This window comes from Micrasema longulum, unplaced genomic scaffold, assembly GCF_059751315.1.
Source record: "Micrasema longulum isolate JH-2025_06_02 unplaced genomic scaffold, ASM5975131v1 h1tg000610l, whole genome shotgun sequence".
Lineage (NCBI taxonomy): Eukaryota > Metazoa > Arthropoda > Insecta > Trichoptera > Brachycentridae > Micrasema > Micrasema longulum.
In genome coordinates this window covers 156,161-175,772 of record NW_028277806.1, presented here as the reverse complement: position 1 = coordinate 175,772, position 19,612 = coordinate 156,161, and the positions used below count along the sequence as shown (strand labels likewise).

The 19,612-nt window shown below is 31.4% G+C and overlaps 1 long non-coding RNA gene across 1 annotated transcript in view; it reads left to right on the top strand.

Moving 5' to 3' along the window:
• The first annotated feature begins 2,932 nt into the window (after positions 1–2,932).
• Positions 2,933–19,612, top strand: part of LOC148280170 (uncharacterized) — a 66,641-nt gene continuing 49,961 nt past the window's right edge. Inside the window, exon 1 of the long non-coding RNA XR_015822679.1 lies at positions 2,933–2,978. This is a non-coding gene — a long non-coding RNA (uncharacterized LOC148280170). The remainder of the gene's footprint in view (positions 2,979–19,612) is intronic.

Sequence of the window (19,612 nt, the reverse complement as noted above, 5' to 3'; positions counted from 1 at the left end):
TTAGGTTATGAAAATATTTTATGCTATGGGAGAAATAGTTGAAAAAAGCGAGTTCAGGTATGGTTCAATATAGCCCGATTTACGATTTTCCATTATTATGGTCATCCTTAATATATTAAACTCACGCCCCTCCCTCTTAGTAGACATATAAAAGTCGGTAAGTAGTCGGTAAAAAGTCGGTAGGCATTTAATAAATTGTTTGACTACAAAGTTAATGCGTTAAATATTAGTAATATGATATATATGGTGTTATTTTTCTGCAATTAATACATTATTCAATAAAAAGTTTGTGTTCCAAAATGACATACACCACCATAATCGCGAGTTTTTTCTGATAAATGCTTCTACTGTTTCATGTAAAACAATTCCACCAATGAGCAAAGAAATGAACTAAATGTATATTTTATTGTAACGCAGATTGAAATCTACTTTTCACTCATAAGATCCGCTCCAGTGCCTCGATTAGGAACGTTATCTTCATCTGTGTATATCGAGATGGTATACTTAACTTATGTACTATCTGTATCTTACCTCGGTATGTTCTACCTATTTGTCATATATAAAAACAAGCCAATGGAATGACCGCAAACAATTAGTCCGCGTTCCATTCGTCATTAACATTTAAAATAATTCTCATTTATATTTTAAATAGGCTTCTGTAATTAAGTGTAAGTGCTCACTTCAAAGCGATTATAAACTCCAGTAAATCCCAATTCAAGCAAAAAATGCTCGCTTGGAACATGAGTTTTGCATGACTTTTGGAAATCACCTAGACGGTACTCTTAACGATTGTTTGTATGTATCTACCGATCGACAACAAAGCCGGCTCCTAAAACGTTTCGATTTATATACTCTGAAAGATAGTAAAACAGATGAAAAAAATATAATAACCAAATACTTTTTTTAAGTGGTAACTTTCTGACGCATATAATTTGTGTCTGACGCCTAGATACTCTTATTTGTTAATAGAAGAGAATTTAGCGATATTACCTTCACATCTAGGCGTTTGTTTTATTACAGTGACAGTTATGTCAGAATTTAATTCGACTTCAAAACTTACTTATTTCTCTCTCATATTTTTGATGGGCTTTTAAGAAAAAAAGTGCCAACCTCAAAACGATGAAAAATTTTAATAAATCATAATTAACGGAAAAATTGCTCGGTGGATTTTTGACACTTTTAATACGTAGATAAACGTATCAAGGGGTTCTAGACCCATCTGTATAAAATAATGTACTTACATCAAAACTTGATGGTGGGGGTATCGGTACTATACCTCTGTAGTTGGTCGAGAGACTTTTATCTTCAACTATGACGTCATACTGAAGCTATGTCATTTTAGAGCGTAGATATGTGTACCGTGACGTACGCTTCCCCTTGATTCATATCAATGTACCTACCCAAAACTTGAAGGTGGGGGGTCGGTAGTATGTCTTTATAATCGCTAGAGGGAATTTATCTTCAACTATACCGTCAAGGAGAAGGTATGACGTCTCTATTTTCCCATCATAATCGAGGCCTAGGTTAAAAGGAACATTTAGGTGGGAGTAATCGGCTATGATTATTAAATCATTTTGCGGGGTAATTACTACAATTGGGTAACTTCAAACTCAGCGTTTGTGAGTTACGTACTGAAAGCCCTATGAAAGCTACAAATAGACAAGTCATGCATTCAAATCATCGCAATCGTTAATGCTTGTACGAGTGAGCATGAAGTAATAATGGGCAAAAATGTTTGCAACCTTTTAAGTAAGTGTAGATTAAAAAAATAGTTTCCTTCTTAATTCATTCATCGAATCAATTAATCCCGCCAGGAAATAAAAACTCTTGAGTAGATTTAAAAAAAAAAAAACAACTTCTTTCATTTAAGCAACTTTTAAATTATATTGTTTTTGAAATATTTTCTGTACTCTTAAAAGTATTAAAATCGTGATAGTGCTGATATCGAATTTGATCTCATTTTCTGTCTTACAGCGGTGACCTAGTTAGGGAGCGTGGTCAGGTAATACAAAGCAATTTCAGGCTCCCCACAAAGGCTGTCAAGGCAGTTTTTCTTCCTACAACTACCCCTGGTCTATTGTCCAAGGATACTAGGAATATGGCGTAAACAGGATAAAGAACAAAACTGATAATTACCTAAGAGACATGCCATTAATTTTGTGAAATTTAAGACGCCATTCAAGAACAAGTTAATACTTGCCTAAGAAACTATTTTAAATTAATAAAAAAACCTTTTAAATGTAAATGTATTGCAGAGGCGGTTCCTCAGTATGTGTATAAGTGCAGTGCATAGCCAAGTAAAACATGTGTAAATAAATAACTAATTGATAGTAAAAATATTTTTTTTTTTTAAAGTTTTGCACAATCCTTTTCTTGGAATTTGTTTATAAAATACCGTATCCACTAAAACCGTGAATTGAGCGAGATAGATTATGCTTCATATCGGTGAATCGTGCGTTAGAAGGAAAAGAAAATATATATACTCTGAGCATTGCTAACGCATGCGCAGATTTGAAGTACGAAGTTCGTTTGCGTACGTTATGCGTACGTACGAATTTAGCATATTGTTTATTATACGCATAGTATGCGTGGTAACAATGGCGAATTTTGCGTTCCTGATTCCGATGCGCAGGTTGTCATATTATTATCACTAGTTTACCATGTCAGGCTCATCATATTGTGTTAATATTATAAAACTTAATACTTAAAATAAAAAATGTAAATAAATGCACTGCCAAGGTTTTTAGTCCGGAACCGCCAGTGATTAATTGTCATTTTATTTGTTGTAACGTGTAACATTATCCGTCGGAACGCGCCCCGTTTGCTAATTATTCTGACAACCTTCTTTTTCGTTTATCTATGGCGCGCACTATCTAATACAGACCTTTTTCTAAGCTCTTTTTTTGTTGAAAATCTTCCGCTATACAAGTGACTTGGATGTAGTCCGGGAATTTTTATAAGGAGTTTCAAGTATTTGCGTAAGTAATTATACTTAATATTAAAATAATATGTATTCCCACACACAAGCCAAGCCTTTGTGGGTTTTTTTGTGTTTATGTAATAGTGTATTTGATATTTGCAGCTTATGTGGGTATACCTCTTGTAAAATGCAAAAAAAATAGAAAAAAAATAGACCTGTCCATCATCTCTAGACATCACTCTAATTGAGTTGAAATTTCAGAACCAACCAGGTGGCCTCTTGAAAGATCACAAACCCTGTAAATTTCTAGAATTCCATATTTAACGCCTAAAACAAATTCTCGGTGTCTGTTCTAATATGTGAATCTATAAAAACATTCAGTAAACTAATCTTGTATTTGTTGTTATATATTTTTTGAACATAATGCGTATTTTTCATAAACATTAAACCTGAATAATTAAATAAGTAAATTGGGTTTTGATAAGGGTGAACGGAAGAAAATCTCAACCTTATTTTGTCATTCTTCTTTCCTCTAAGTATAACAAAACCGATTAATACTAAACAGTTCGACAACCTAACTCATCAACCAAAGTAGAGTGATTAGCCTTACGCTTCTGAAACAGTTAAATAACCTCTTAACATTCCACATTCACCCTTCCAGGAATCGATCCCTGAACCTCAAGAATGGTAAGCGAACGTGTTTACTACACAATAAGGCGGACTTATCTCCACTCGATTTTCATCTGAGAGCAGCTATTGAATCTAAAACACTCGTCCAGGTTTCTAATTCTATTTCACATTTAGTACTATATTCTTCATCTCCTGGACTCAGAGAAAAAACAAATCAGGTAATAATTAATATTATAATAAACTAGCGTTGTTTTCAACCACTTTTTCTTACTACCGATCGGTTTTGAAGCTAAACAGCTTCTTCATCAAGGTACAATTAATTGATTAATCTTATCCGATTTTATTTCAACAGTGTAGACAGAATATTAAAACTAAACATATTGAGCTAATAAGTCTAGTCTTTTTGACATGTTTTTCTCTGTAAATATGCGTGTGGAGTGAGGAGGGTACTATTTTTAGAACTAGATAAGAGTGATTAAAGGTAATATTGTTTATTTGATAATTTATATTTTTTTCTTATTATTTTTCACATTTTTAATTTCTGAAATTTTTAAGTTGTCTAATATTTTGTTTTAAGCATGCATTTTCCACAGAAGTTTTTCTCCTGTCTAATATTTTTTTGTCTATAATATTTATTCGTTAATTATACCTTGACAAAGTAGCTTGTAAAGCTTTGAAAACAGTCGGTAGAAAAATATAAAAGAAATGGCTCAAAACAAAGCTGTTTTATTTTAATTTTGATTATAACCCCAAAGTTAGTGCTTCACGTATAAATTTTATAAGCCAATTACGTTTGTTTATTATATTACAAGTATATTTAGTTACTTCCAAGAAAATGGAAGTTAAAGGTGAATACTTAGGACATTGTGTAGATTAAATTAAGAAAGAATTTTGGCTGATGTTCCGAAATACGTTTTAGAATTAAATCGCTGGATGATTATGCTTTCTGCCCTCTGTACGCTAAATATTTTACGTTAGATTAGGGAAGGCACTACTTATTTACGATTAACCGGTTTACAAGTAAATGAAGCTTAGTACTATCATTGGAAAACCGTTTTGATTGAACGGTGATTTCAAGTCAGTGCCTGGCTTCCATTTGCAGGTATTAAAGAAACTGTGGTTAACAATGACGTTTAATCAGATAGACACGTTAAAAGCTGGTTCAAGATTCATGTTTGTCCAAAATCTTTCAATCTCCTATTAAAGGTATTGCATGTATGTTTAAAGTAGGTTTGAGGTCTTGGATTAGCCTGAAAAACACAGGTAGTCACACTTTTTAATAATTATTGTGCTGAAAATAAATACTGATTTTGTGGAAGTTTTTGAGTCACGTATATGTAAAGCAGCAAACTTTAATCCTGCTTTTCCTTTCTTGGTGGATATTTTTTAGTCATGAGTACGAGTACGAGTTTTTCTTTTCTCGTTTTACTAGTTATGTTTATTTTGTTGTTTATTTATTTATTTATTCACACTTTTTATCAAAATACAATACCATATTCACTTTGCCCAGCTAACAAGGGTACATACCCCGTTCCAAGCTAGGCAATTACATTTTTATATATTATAATAGTTAACAAATTAATATAGAGCACAGACAAACAAAATATAAACTTATTCGGATACACATTTTGATTCATATACATACAGACATACACATATATACACACATGTATATATAAATATACGCATATATACACATGTACATACACACACACGTACATACACCCATGCGCATACACATACATACATTCATAAAAACATAGACAATTTATTTATGCGAAACTTCATGGTTGTCATCTATAAATATATATTTTTTAAATTATTCCTTATTTATTATATTTTATTTTTGACATCCAGTAAGGTTCTCCAATCCGTGTCATGCATCAACTTTTCTGACTCCCTACGACCAACGTCATGAAAGAGCGAGGTCAACACCTTCCATAACTTGACAACACTCCCGTCTTTCCACGATTCTGGCAAAAGGTTATGGACCTTTTTGCCTACGTTATAGTGTTGTCTCGATGCCAGAACAGTGTTGACCCCTTCACTTAGTATCAGATCCCTATTAGAGTATCTTGTATTATGGTTGTGGTTGACGCTTGGGTAAATGTCTCTCTTTATGTGTGTAACCACTACCGTTCTCAATATATACCGTTGAATAATATTCAGTACTCTGAATTCTTTGAAGAGCAAGTCACTTGGATAGCGAAATGTTTTTTTTAATATATAATGTATTTGGGTATTTAATGTATTTGGGTAATTTTTATTTTTTGCTTATCAACAACAATAAATTGTATAGGTATCTCTTTATAAATTCGTTTCTATGTAGGTTCCTATAATGAGGAACTTCAGCCCTACGTGAATTCGGATACAAAAAATGTCTTCTTGCGCGCGGTAAAAATTGGAGCATTAAATTGAAATGCAAAGTTTCTTGAAAATGTACGGAAAAAATAATATATTAATAAAAACGCACTACTTTGAATGACGTCACTGGTTCATATAAATCAACCAATGATCTGAGAGCTATGGAAGATTTCCGGCCTGCTTGTCGTTTCTGGACCAATGGGAAGAACTGAATGAGACTAAGCGAAAATGAACCTCTGACGTCACACGCGGAGTTATTTTAGAAATAGAAAACTTAAAAAAATAGTAGCGCTGATAATACGACTTACAAAAATTGAAAAAAACTTTTTGGCTTAGTTTAGTAGTCTATTAACAAATAAAAAAAAAATTAAACCACTGAACTTCCTCATTGTCGTATTATATTTAATATAATTTCACATAACATAGAATAAGAAAAAGGAGAATGGCCCACGCTCAGACGTTGAAGAATTTGTGAGAATTGTTTCCAAATTGCACTTCCTGGCTGTAGTTTGGAGCTGAATTGTTTGCAATGTGTAATTTTTTTGTTGATTCTTTTTTGCAAAAATTGTGATATATTGCAATTTTCAAAAATAAGAATAGCGCATAGCGCATGGTACATAACTTTTTAATTCGTGAGTAATACACTTCCTTGACTTCTTTTCCTTTATCATGAAAAGACAGGACAAAGTATTAAATATTGTGTTCAGTTCATGCCCAGAGACATTGGGATCTTTAGTAAAAATATAATTTACCAACTATTCTACAAATTGTCTTAAAGAATATCGCTCATATAGATCACCATATAATGAGACACCCCCGAGAATCTCTCTTGGAATAAATTATATTGCAATGCCACCAAAAAAACCAGTGTGGATACATAATCAAAACTAATTTGACCTTAACCCTGCCAGGAAACGAACAATAACTGGTAATCTGTGAAGTGAACTTATCGTCACTCAAATTCGTTTTGTAGGATTTTTATACACGTTAGTTCTATTTCACACACATAACTGTAGTCATCATCCAAATTATTTGAACTTAAAGCTTTTTAACTGTATAAACAGTATTACTTAAATTTCTAATGTTATAATATTACACTTATTTATTTTTTACATGGCCTAAGCCAATTACAACAGTTATATGAAGAAACATAAGTACAAGAAACTGAACAAAAGGAACTTAAAACTATGAAGCAAAGACAAACAAGGGCAATAAAATAATAGTTTACAATATATTTATAAACACAATCAACTTATAAATTCAAGTTAAGCCATGCCAATTAAACGTAGTTATACAGAAAGCAGCCAGCTATAGAAAAGTGAAACTGAGATAATAGCCTTTTTGTGAAAAGAGTGAATTATAAAATCTACACAATAGTTGGAATGTTTTTGATTTTAACAAACGATAAGCAATGAATACATAAGTTTTTTTTAAATATAACAAACAAGAATCTTATTATGTATTTGACCAGTTTAAAAGATTTTTAAAGTACCATAAGATTTTTCTAGTTTTTTGGGTGTTTTCTTCGAATTGAGAAATGCCGTTTTTGTGATTAACATCTTTTTCCGAAGGTGGTACAGTTTTTTGTACAGCAGAACATAGAATCGATCTTACTGCACCCGATAACATCAATATCTCATTTTTCCAAAATTGTGGCCTGGCTGCTTTCTGCATAACTACTTTCAATTCATCTTCATCCTATACTGTTTTAGTAGCAAAAAGATCTACAAAAACCCGGAAGATCTATCCCAAAAAATTCCCACTTGTAGGACAAATGGACCAATCTACACATTCTGGACATTGAGGCATTAAAAAAAACTGCTCTTAGAATATTTGATAAGTAGCAAATTTTTACTTCTGGTGACATGGTTGGGAATATGAAAAGAAAGTTTTTGCACCATAGATGGGACATCACTTATAACATCAAGTAATTATATGCAAACAACTGTCCGAAACCTGCTGTTCTGAAAATATTTTCCATAAACATTGATTTTATTTCTCGTATAATAATAATAATATTTGGCTGATTTATATGGAGCCTTTTTTTTTAAATCACTTCAAGGGCGCTTTACAATTGTATACCTAAACTTACATTCTAACTAAACTAAAAAAAATGTTTTCATTAAATTACAAATTTAAAAGCTTCAACTAAATTAATTTAACAATAGAATCACTATGTAAAGCGCCCTTGAGGTATTTTATTACAAAAATGGCGCTATATCCATAATAATAATAATGAAGTGATAAATTATATTTCCAGATTTAAAATTGAGGGTATGATAGTCTAAAAAAATGGGATTTTAGTTGGGATCTGAATTGACTGGGACTGTCCATGATTTGTAAGTTCGAAGGCAGTTGGTTCTTGGCAGAAGGGACCGGCGGCGGCAAAAGCACGATTTCCAAATCTAGTGTTTGGGGAGCGCCGGATTTTGACAAGTTTTCTTCTTCCTGAATCAAATGCTGACCTACGAGTAGATTTTCTTTGACATGTATTTTCCCTAATACAAAATTCCGATAGGTATTTTGGAGCCATTTCATGAAGGGATTTGAATACTGTCCTGCAAAGCTCGTATTTTATTCTCTCTGGGCTTTTTAACCAGTGCAAATCTCGAAGATGTTGTGAGATGTGAGAATATTTTTTTACTCCCGTAATAAGCCTTGCTGCTGCATTAAAAACAGATTGAAGTTTATTAGTTTGATATTTTGGGAGATTTGCGTATATTCCATTACGTAATCTAGACGCGAAACGACATAAGCATTTACCAAAGCTTTAGTTGCATCTATAGGAATATTTCTCCGCACGGTATGTAAATCTTTTTCGCTCAATATTTACACGGTTTACTGAATTACCGGTAAAGGTTTCTCGTTCATTTTGCACACCCTACCAGGGATAGTATATTGAGCGCTAACATCCAAAGCGGTTTGAGTAATTAAATTACGTTCATTCTCTACTCCCGCCCTTATTACATCTCCCCCATTTAAGGAAATATACATTCCTTCCTCTCCTTGTGGTTTGATTAGTTCCTTTATCCTTCTTACAGTTTTCCTGATTGCCGAAGTTACGGGAATGCTTAAGTAGGTAGAAAATTATTTCAAAGATGCCTTCAAATTCCCTTTTGTTGATCTAGAAAGCCATCTTTCCGCTTTGCGTTGTTCTTCTACGGAGTTGATTAGATTGATCAATACTATGGGCCTATAGACTACAAACGTCTTCTCTAAGTCGGTATCTTGATTCTTGGATGGCAAGCATAACCGTTTAATATACCTGTTATAAATAGGTTCTAGCTTGAAGTTGGCTTGATTATTCAATAAGATATTATCACATTTTTACCTTCTTTTTAACCGCTTTATTCTTAAGATAAAATCCAACGGTCTTAATTAAACATTGTTTTTGTGTGGTATTTTATTTTTAAAAAAAACTTCTGTGTACTTACATACCTAATTTTTTATGTTTTTTTTGGTAAAAAAATTTACCTTATAATAGACTGAAAATGGTCAAAGATATTAATAATTAACTGCAATCATAAAAATCCTGCTGTAAATCAAATAAATATGTATTCTTAACCCTTTCAGACCTTAATTAATTCCAGTGGGTGTAAAATAATATCTAACAGATATTAAATATTTGTATATCACCACTTACCGGCTTTTCTGTATCTATCGGTTCCGAGACGTACCCGTCTCTTCGTTAGGACACCAATCAAACCAACATGCAAACCAAAATGCAAAACTCACTATACACCTTCACCATAGTTGTTGCACATAAATATAAAACCAGCACGACATGAATTTTAATAAGCACGTACACTGATTGGGACAAACATGCACTTATTGAATTATGAAAATATTCTGTTGTTTGAGAATTAATGAAAAATGGAAAGGGGTTGGAGGGAGAGGGTAATCTTAATTGGTTTAATAGGGTGACCATTACAGTGGAACATCGTATAAAGCACTATATTGGAAGTTTGTTTGATTAATTATTGATCAAAGGAACATTATTTTTTTAAAGCTTTTCTAATGTGAGATATTTCTTCATATGTTCTTTAACACGAATATCAAAATTTCTTGATGTTCTTCCAACGTAAACTGAAGGACAAGAATTGCATTTTATTTAGTAAACTCCTGAATTTACCAATATTTGTATAAAAAAGCAGATTCGATACTGTTTGGTATTTTTTTTGTTACATATGTGGATATAGTACTAACGTAAAGAATTTATCTACTAACTCCTGCATCTTTATTAAAGTCACGATTAAAATTTTTAGCGCAGCGTTTATTTTATAATTAAAAAATACATAAAAGAATTTGTTACCCACTAAGTCTACAGACTTTTTGGTGGGAAACATTTTTTAAATTTTTTTTTATGACAGGTTTGTATTACATTTATTTTATTTGTATTTTACAGATTTATTTATAAACAGGCACTATAAAGTATCTAGAAGATATTTCTTCAGTTCTTTTTTTTTCATTTGAAGATTTTTCATGTTAAAGATGGTTTGTGGGAGATCATTGAACAATCTTGGAACAACGCAATTTAATGTTCGCTCTCCGAAGTTATTTGTAATTCGGGGAACAGACAGGGGGCCCTTAGTTTTTAATCTAGTTTATCTTGATTCTGCCCTATCAACATATAAGAGTACCTAGGCGTAAGAAAGTTGCCATTATAAAAAAATAATTCATTTTTGAATTTTTTCCGTCTTTTTTACTATCTTCCGGGGTGTACGTATCCAGACTTTCGGTCGCTCGGTAGATAAATACAGACGATCGTTAAGCATGTCGTCTTGGCAAGTGTCAAAAGTTTATTTTTTGCTTGGATTGAGATATATTGGAGCTTATAATCGCTTTGAAGTGGGCACTTTCTATCACAGAAACCTATTTAAAATACAAATAAGAACTAATTTAAATGTTAATGAAGTAAGGAACGCGGACTAATTTTTGCGGTCATTCATTGGTTCGTTTCGTTCATATTATAATGTCGATATAGAAAGTAGGTAAAACATACCGAGGTAGATACTGATAGTACAGAAATTAACTATACCGTCTCGATATATATATATATATATATATATATATATAGGGTTCATAATTGAGACTCAGGTAGGGTAAGTTGTATGTTGGTTTGATAATTGTATTTTGTTGTCTTTGTATCCTTGGTACGTCTGTCTTGTTACCAGCTACCCAGAAAGCGATCATGTAGCTCAATTTGCTTTTTACATAAGCATCGTAGGTGAGATCTTTAATACTATAGAAGCGGACAAAATTAGCACAATGCGCTATCTATTTTACTATAGAAGCGGACAAAAGTAGCACAGTACGCTAACTAAATTTGCTACGGAGGGTGACTAAGTAAGCGCATTGCGTCAATCATTACGCTATGAAAATGGAAAAAATTACGGAGAGTAAAACACACGTAAAAAAAAACAGAATATCATGAAGTTTGATGCATTGAAAACAGATTTGTCCAATCAACTAACAATCTCGTTTGATTTTTTTAATTTATTATTCCTCTGAGTTTAATATAACGTTCGCGGAATGTTAATAAATCTTACGATTCGCATTATCATCTCTCGCCCCACCAAGGCGAATATATCACCATGCTTTAATTATTGTGCTCTGAGCGCCACAGATATTTACTTCTGGTGGCAATTTGTCACTGCTCCCAATCAAAATAATAAACACGAGGCATGCTCCTAGTAAGAAAAGACCTTTATCATTTCCTGGAAAATATAATCAAAATACAAAAAAAATGTTCGCGAACATTTATTTTTTGATACGTAGTCATCAGAGACTGATCTAAAAACATTTTTTTTATTATTCATTTATTTATAAAACACCCAGTGCCCGTATTACGATGGGAAGTAAACATTTATCTTAAATTTTATCTACTAAATAAAATTATGTTTTCTGTATGAAAAATGGAATATGTAAACTATATTTTTTCTAAACATGTTCAATTACAGGTTATTGACGAAGATGCTTTAAATTTTCATACAAATATTATACATTTTCGTACATAAATATCAATTTTACTTTATACCGTCCCGATAAATACCGATAAAGATAGTATTTGTAATCGCGACCCGGGAGTTAAAAAAACTCATTTGGGACGTTTCAAAAATAAAAAAACATTTTTCTGACACTAAAAAAGCTGGATTTTTTTATTTTTCAAAAATATTTACATTTTTTACATTTTTTTACATTTACATTTTTTTGGCACCACAACAGGCCAGGAGGCCTAATTACAGTGGTGAATTACTTCACAGAGCACCCAGGCTTGAGAAAAATCACATTTTAATTTTTGTGTTCTCACCGGGAATCGAACCCGGAACCTCCCGTGCGTGAGTCAAGCGTCTTGACCACTATACCGCGGAGGCCGCCACATTTACACAATAGTCTTAAAATTTAAGTCCTGCTGAATTGTAAACATACAACTCATACAACTTTAAGTTTACAATGATTTTAACGAGCATTAATTAAATAGTCCAGATCTTGACCTGATGTCGCTTGTGTTTGTCAATGCTTCTTTTATTATTTTTTTATTGTTCTTTTAGTGTAATATTTATCCCTATGAATTGTGTAAATGTACAATGTCCGTAAATAAATAAATAAATAAGGGATATTTTTCTTTAAGATGATGCCTTTGACATATGACCATAATTACTTTCATGCGTCATATCGCCGGACATCTCGCGCTCGACGCGGCTGTTTTTGGCATTATTCATTTCTAGAACAAATCGGCCAGTTGACATTTTAATCGTAATGAGAATATCTTATACCGACTGAATTCAATGTGCTATTATTTATAAACTTTTATATAAGTTATGTATTAAGCTTAATGTATAACATAACTACATAATAATGTATTTCGAAGTTAAACCGTTGGAGTTGATTTCATAGACAAGTTGTTGTATTACACACAATCACAGAAAAAAAAGCAATTTATAGTATATATTACTTATATTATATTATGTAGGTACAAATAAATGATATTTTTTTACAGCTTACCTGTAAATAAAATCAACGTTTGCTACTGAGTGACGTGGCGTTGTATCCTTTCTGCCTACCCGTACAGGCAAATTGGCAGGCTCGCAGTAAAGAAACAAATTTCTAACATAAAATAAGGGGTAAATAAATTAAAAAGTCTTATTGAATTTAACCAACAATTAGAGATAAATATTCATACAAAATTAGAGATAAATAAAAGATAAGATTACCAAGGAGGAGAAAAATAGAGTCTTAAAACTCATCGTACGAGGGATTAAAACTGTACAATAAGTATCCTGAAGAAATAAAAGAAATTGAAACCCTTAGTATATTTTTAATTAATTTATAAAAATATGTTTTTTGAGAAATTTATTTAAAATTGTAAAATTGTTCATACTAGTTCTTAATATGTAATGAAATAACTAAAAAATATTAACATATTACAACAGAGATGAAGAACATTAAGGAGAAGGTAATATAGAAGTCTAGGCTTCTACAGGGCTTATGACCTGTCAATGGCTGGTTTAAGTGGCCACATTACATTCACCATTCTGCCTATATTTGAACATCTATATTCCTTCAATTCTTTCATCTGTTGATGTTTGTGAAGTTAAAGAGCTGAAACCTTTATTTACGCGGGTGAGATTCATATAATTGAATTATTTCACCTACGTACTAAGCAACGCCTGAAAATGTTATTTTTTTTAATTTCTATACTTCTTCATGGACCAGGTAATTTATCAACAATATTTTGAGTTTGTCCAAATTTTTGTAGACAAGGACTGGATTCTACTTCCTGGGGAGCTGTTTATATTAACATATTACAACAGAGATGAAGAACATTAAGGAGAAGGTAATATAGAAGTCTAAACAGCTCCCCAGGGAGTTGAATCCAGTCCTTGTCTACAAAAATTTGGACAAACTCAAAATATTGTTGAACTTAAAAATATATAAAAAAATATTTTTTTATTAATTTAATAAAAAAACAGAATGGTAGGCAAATGGTTTTGAAATTACTCCGCCTGTGATGTCTCAAGTTCTCTGCGATCCTGATTGGTGGGTCGGCTTCCCGGCAACCGGAAATGTATCATAACACTATGTCATTGGTTGCTTTCGGAGAACTAGTGATGTCGTTCGTCTTTATAAAAATCATTTTAGTTAATTCTTTCATACGTTTTCGAGAAACTTCACCGTATAATTAAATGCGTTCATTTTTACCGCGCGTCAGAAAACATTTATTTTATCCAATTTCCCGTTGCACTGAGCTTCCTTGTCATAAAGGGTGACGCATCTACCTATATTATACATTTTAAGTATAAAATATGCATGTATATCCATTAGTTTATATTTTATTAATTCTATTTTTTTAAATACTGGTAAATTGAATTTTCATAAAAACTTTTATATTTGCTTACTTTCAATTTACACTACTTGACAGATAAATGTTTTTTTTTTATTTGGTAAAAAATGTTTAGTTTTTGTCAGAACATTCCGTATTTTTCAAATACTGTTCTTGACAGGAAAAAGCGGATTTCATATTTGAAATATAAATAATCCTACAACACGTTATTTGGAGCAATAGCGGATAAAAACATCCAATATTTTAAAAACATCGAGTATTTTATGAATATAATATTTGAAATACATAAATGCATACACCACCAGATTTTAATTTTTCCTTCTCAAAGGGTGCTCATCTCTTTTGAAATATTATTTGAACTTGATAAACTACTAAGGGCTTAAATGCAATAATTGACTACAAAGATTCAGATGTACCCAAAATATTGTTGATTTATTCATTTATTCACACTTTTTCATTATAAACTATAATAAATAATAAAAAGAATGTGACCTCACTGGGGTTACCCATGCCGAGGACACTTAAGAATATACTTGTTTTTAATTTTTTTACATTTGAGAATAAACAAAGAAGACTAACTTAATATAGAGATATTTAACAAAATGTTCAGACAGTTTTAAACACTACGTATTTACGTTTATAATTCATTTATGTACATCTATATATTTATATATATATAACTCCTCTGTACGTGTGATGTCACCAAACTCCTCCTAAACGGCTTAACGGATTTTCGTGTAGTTTTCGGAGAAATATAGATCTTTGCGCTGTGCGTGTTCGTAATTATTAAAATCTTCAATCTAATATGTAAAAGAGATGTAAGGGGCATAAATGTTTTACTCATCGGTCTACCAGGGTTGCGTTCGAGGAGAATGCATTTGCAAAAAATGGAAAGATGTTGGTTTTTTGGGTATAAAAAAAGTTTTTTTTTTAATGTTTACAAACAGCATTTGTTTTTTGTGGATCTCAATGAGATTCTTTCTTTTAATTCCTTATAATTTCTACCCATTTATCTCTTTATACTAGATTTTTGGTAATTCTTAAATAATATTAAATTCAATATATTTAAAAAAAAATCGTATTCCTACATATGTACACCCCTCTGGTGGTGAGAAGGCCGGAGCTTGACGTTTGCAAAAAGAATGTCATATTTGAAAAAATATTTATTTTATGTTTTGGAATTCAACCATAAACAAGTACCTACTTGCATTCAATATTTGAATATTAACAATTTTTAGTTTTGGAATTCAATCACAAACAAGTATCTAGGTACCTACTTATCAATAAAAAGTCATTTGCCAACGTTTGGTCAGGACAGCGTCTGTCGGGTCCGCTAGTTATTTATATAACAAAACGCACAATGAAAGAACAAAAACCTACTATAAGCTATACACTTGTGGAGCAGTTGATTTAATATTGGTTTGGGCGAATGAGACAATCCATTTTACTGCTACCTAGCTCCACGTTCAATTTTTTTAAAGCTGTTTTGAACATTTTCTCGTTACTAATTTCGTTACTAATTGATAGTGGAAGTCGGTTATAGATTTTAATTGAATAATACTCAAAATCCCTTTGTTTAAAAGAGGTATTAATTTGTATTTGTTTAAGTTATTGTTGGGTTTAGGATCTAGTGATTATATTATTTGAATGTGATGTATTGTGGGGGTTCTGTCTTTTATTTGAGTAAGGGTAGTTTTTGAATCTGTAAGTTATTGTTAGATATCCAAATTCATCTGTTATACTTGTATCCTAATGACTAATGACAAAGTACTTTTTATTTTCTTATTTCCCGCTTCATAAGTTAAGGCACTATCAAAGCAGAGTGTATGCGATAGTGTGTAAGTTCATAAATATTTAAACGAGTGTAATTTTGAATTAATAAATAAATACAATACAATGTTTCAATTCTTATATTATGACCTGTGAATATTAAGGTTAAAATCACCTGAACAATATTCTATTTTGAAATGTACCTGCCTAAGCGTATTAAAATAATTTCTAAAAAACATTACCCAATCAATAATTTGTCAGAAACTCAAACTAATTCAACCACCTACATTTCAAAATATACAACATAACGCTTTAAATTATTCAAGTGATCATATTATGATATGATATCTTATAAAGCTTCTCTGAAATTTTTAAAATCTTTTTTCATTTTATTTTTGCAACTGTTTTTTTAAGAGTAAAAAAATATGGCAATTCGGATTTGACAAGTATTTATTTTTTAAGGAAAGCAGCACTTGAAAACAAATTTATTTATTTATTTATTTATTCACACTCTTTATCAAAATACAATTTCATATTCACTTTGCCCAGCTAACAAGGGTACATACCCCGTTCCAAGCTAGGCAATTACATTTTAATATATTATAATACTTAACAAATTAATATAAAGCACAGACAAACAAAATATAAACTTATTCGGATACACATTTTGATTCATATACATACAGACATACACATATATACACACATGTATATATAAATATACACATATATACACATGTACATACACACACACGTACATACACCCATGCGCATACACAATACATACATTCATAAAAACATAGACAATTTATTTATGCGAAACTTCATGGTTGTCATCTATAAATATATATTTTTAAAATTATTCCTTATTTTTTATATTTTATTTTTGACATCCAGTAAGGTTCTCCAATCCGTGGCATGCATCAACTTTTCTGACTCCCTACGACCAATGTCATGAAAGAGCGAGGTCAACACCTTCCGTAACTTGACAACACTCCAAATTACTTCATTATTTTGCGTAGACCTTTACTCTAATATGGTGGTCCCCTTTTGCAACTCACCCTTATTCTTTACGAAGCTGAAAGTGTTTTAAAGTGCTTATCTTGATTAATAATGTAAATTAATTAGAAATTTTATAATTAAATTAATTGCATTATATTATTATGTCTTCCAAGATCAGTGGCGATGTGGCTTTTGGATAGGGCGCGATACGCTGTAAAATCGCGATTTTTTTTCCTTTCAATTTTTTTAATGGTGAATTTTCTTTTCTCCCTTTTCTGAGTGAGCCACATCCTGGCATCAGACCACCTTGCCCGAAGCCTGCCAAAACTTCTTCTGCCTGTTCTGGGTCGCAATTCGCGGACTTTTTAAATCCATCTAGAGTCTGTGGTTCTAGCTTTAGGTATGACCAGCTCTGCTTCATTTCTGGTTGGCAACCATGTGGATCACATTGATCTTGCTCTTATCCACGTGTTAGTTCTTCTCTCTTGATGACATAACCTAGCATTCTCTTTTCCATGGCCCTTTGCGTCACTGATAGTTTTTGTAATCTTTTTTATTTTACACAAATTACCAGTGTTAATCATATTCATGGGAAATATGGCAAAGGGTGAAAGCGGGGTCATCCATTGTCATTCAAAAGAATAGAAAAATATTTGATCGAATGATCGTGGATCGCGTGGATCACAACTAGTAAAATGTAGTTATCAACTTTTGCTAGAAACCTGACAATATTATTTCTCTTTTTGATCTTGAAGTTGTATTTTGCTATAACATGCCTGAATTATACATTGTATATGTTTTAAATAAATTGTTGTAATTAGATTATTAAGCGGTTAATATATATATGTGTTAAATTAATTTATTTTTTTATGCCATATTTTAAAATGTCTTGTCTTTTGTTTAAAGTAACACAACGAGGGATTTTTAGCAGTCTTTTAAGAGTAAAGGGTTAAGACTGGTGTTATTATTCTTTCCATCTCTAAAGAATGTATTACGTGAGCTACGAGATGTACGTTCACGTGTTATAAATATCGCACATCAGATAAAATAGAGTAATAACTCAAAAAAATCTGATTATCGTAATATTTAATTATTTATTTAAACACGTTATATACATATACAGTAAACAAACATATTCATAAGGGCGGGCATATTGCCTTGGAATTGAGGTCATATTCAATTTATCTGACTGTCAGCAATTTGACATCCGTGCTAGGTAATCGGCAATTTGGATGTTTCGATTATTTTTAGTTGGTCAGATGACTGGTGGGCTTTGGTTTCCGGGTGAATCCCCAAAACTACTAAATTCATTAAAAAAGGTTTTATTTTTCGAGATATTTTTTTGTGAAAATTACCTACATAATTTTTATGTTTAGAATTGAAATGTGTTCGATGTAAGGAATATACGATTTAAGCATTTATAATTTTATCAAAATAATTATTATAGTATGGAAAAAAAGTTGTAAAACTGATTAAATTTATGATAAACCAATATGTTTATTAATAAATAGGCTTGAACTCTATTTTCCGTACAAGCTGTGAATATTTAAATATATGTGGATTCTCCTGACACAAAAAAATTCAAGGTGAAAACATTTATTTATTTAAACACTTTACGTATACAGTTTATATACATATTGAGTTAAGGCAATTTCTTCCTACCTACCCAAACTGTTCGATTTAAGGAAATTGTTTGTCAATGAACATATTGTTAGTTTATTATATTTCATTATACGAACATATTGCTAGTTTACTAATGATTTTACTATGGAACAAAATAATGATACACATATATTTTTTTTAATACTAAATATCTACACTATATTATGAAAAGAATAGGGGGTAAGAAGGGAAGAAAAGAGGGAGGAAAGTGGAAAAACCTAAATGTTCAGAAAGTGATATTTTATTCGAGATTTGAATGTAAATAACGAAGGGGCGTCTCTGACATTAGTGGGTAGATTATTCCATAATCGAGCCGCTACTTCTGTGAAAGAGGAGGCAAAAAAATTAGAGCGGTGAATGGGTATTGAAACGGTTTTCTCGTTACTAGAACGAAGAGTTAGCCCATGCTGTGATAGAGATTGGAAGAGCTCTCACAGATAAACAGGCGAAACGGGATTATTTAATATATATAGTGAAGAAGTGATATGATGTGTATGTTTTTAGTTAATTATTCAGAATAATAAAAAAAAAAATAAAAAAACCTTTATCTGCTAAGAAAACATAATTATTACAGTCAAAAATGTTTTAAGTATGTCCAAACGTTTGTAGATAGGCGTTTTCCTTCCTAGGGAGTTATTTAGATCTAAATTTGTTGCAACAAAAAGAAAACATTTTAGAGTCAAACTAACTTGTATAAGACTCCCAATAAGAATAAAGGCGAAGTCACAAATTCAATTTCATACAATGTAGTAAAAAAAAAAAATGATTTGGGAAAAAAACATTTATGAGAAAAAAAAAAATGGAACAGAAGGTTATGAAATATGTGTCAAATAATTTATAAATGAGTCATATGAACATCGTTATTTTTAGAGCACACATAAGAATGTGTTTACGTGTGCCCTATTTCAAGATTCAAAAAT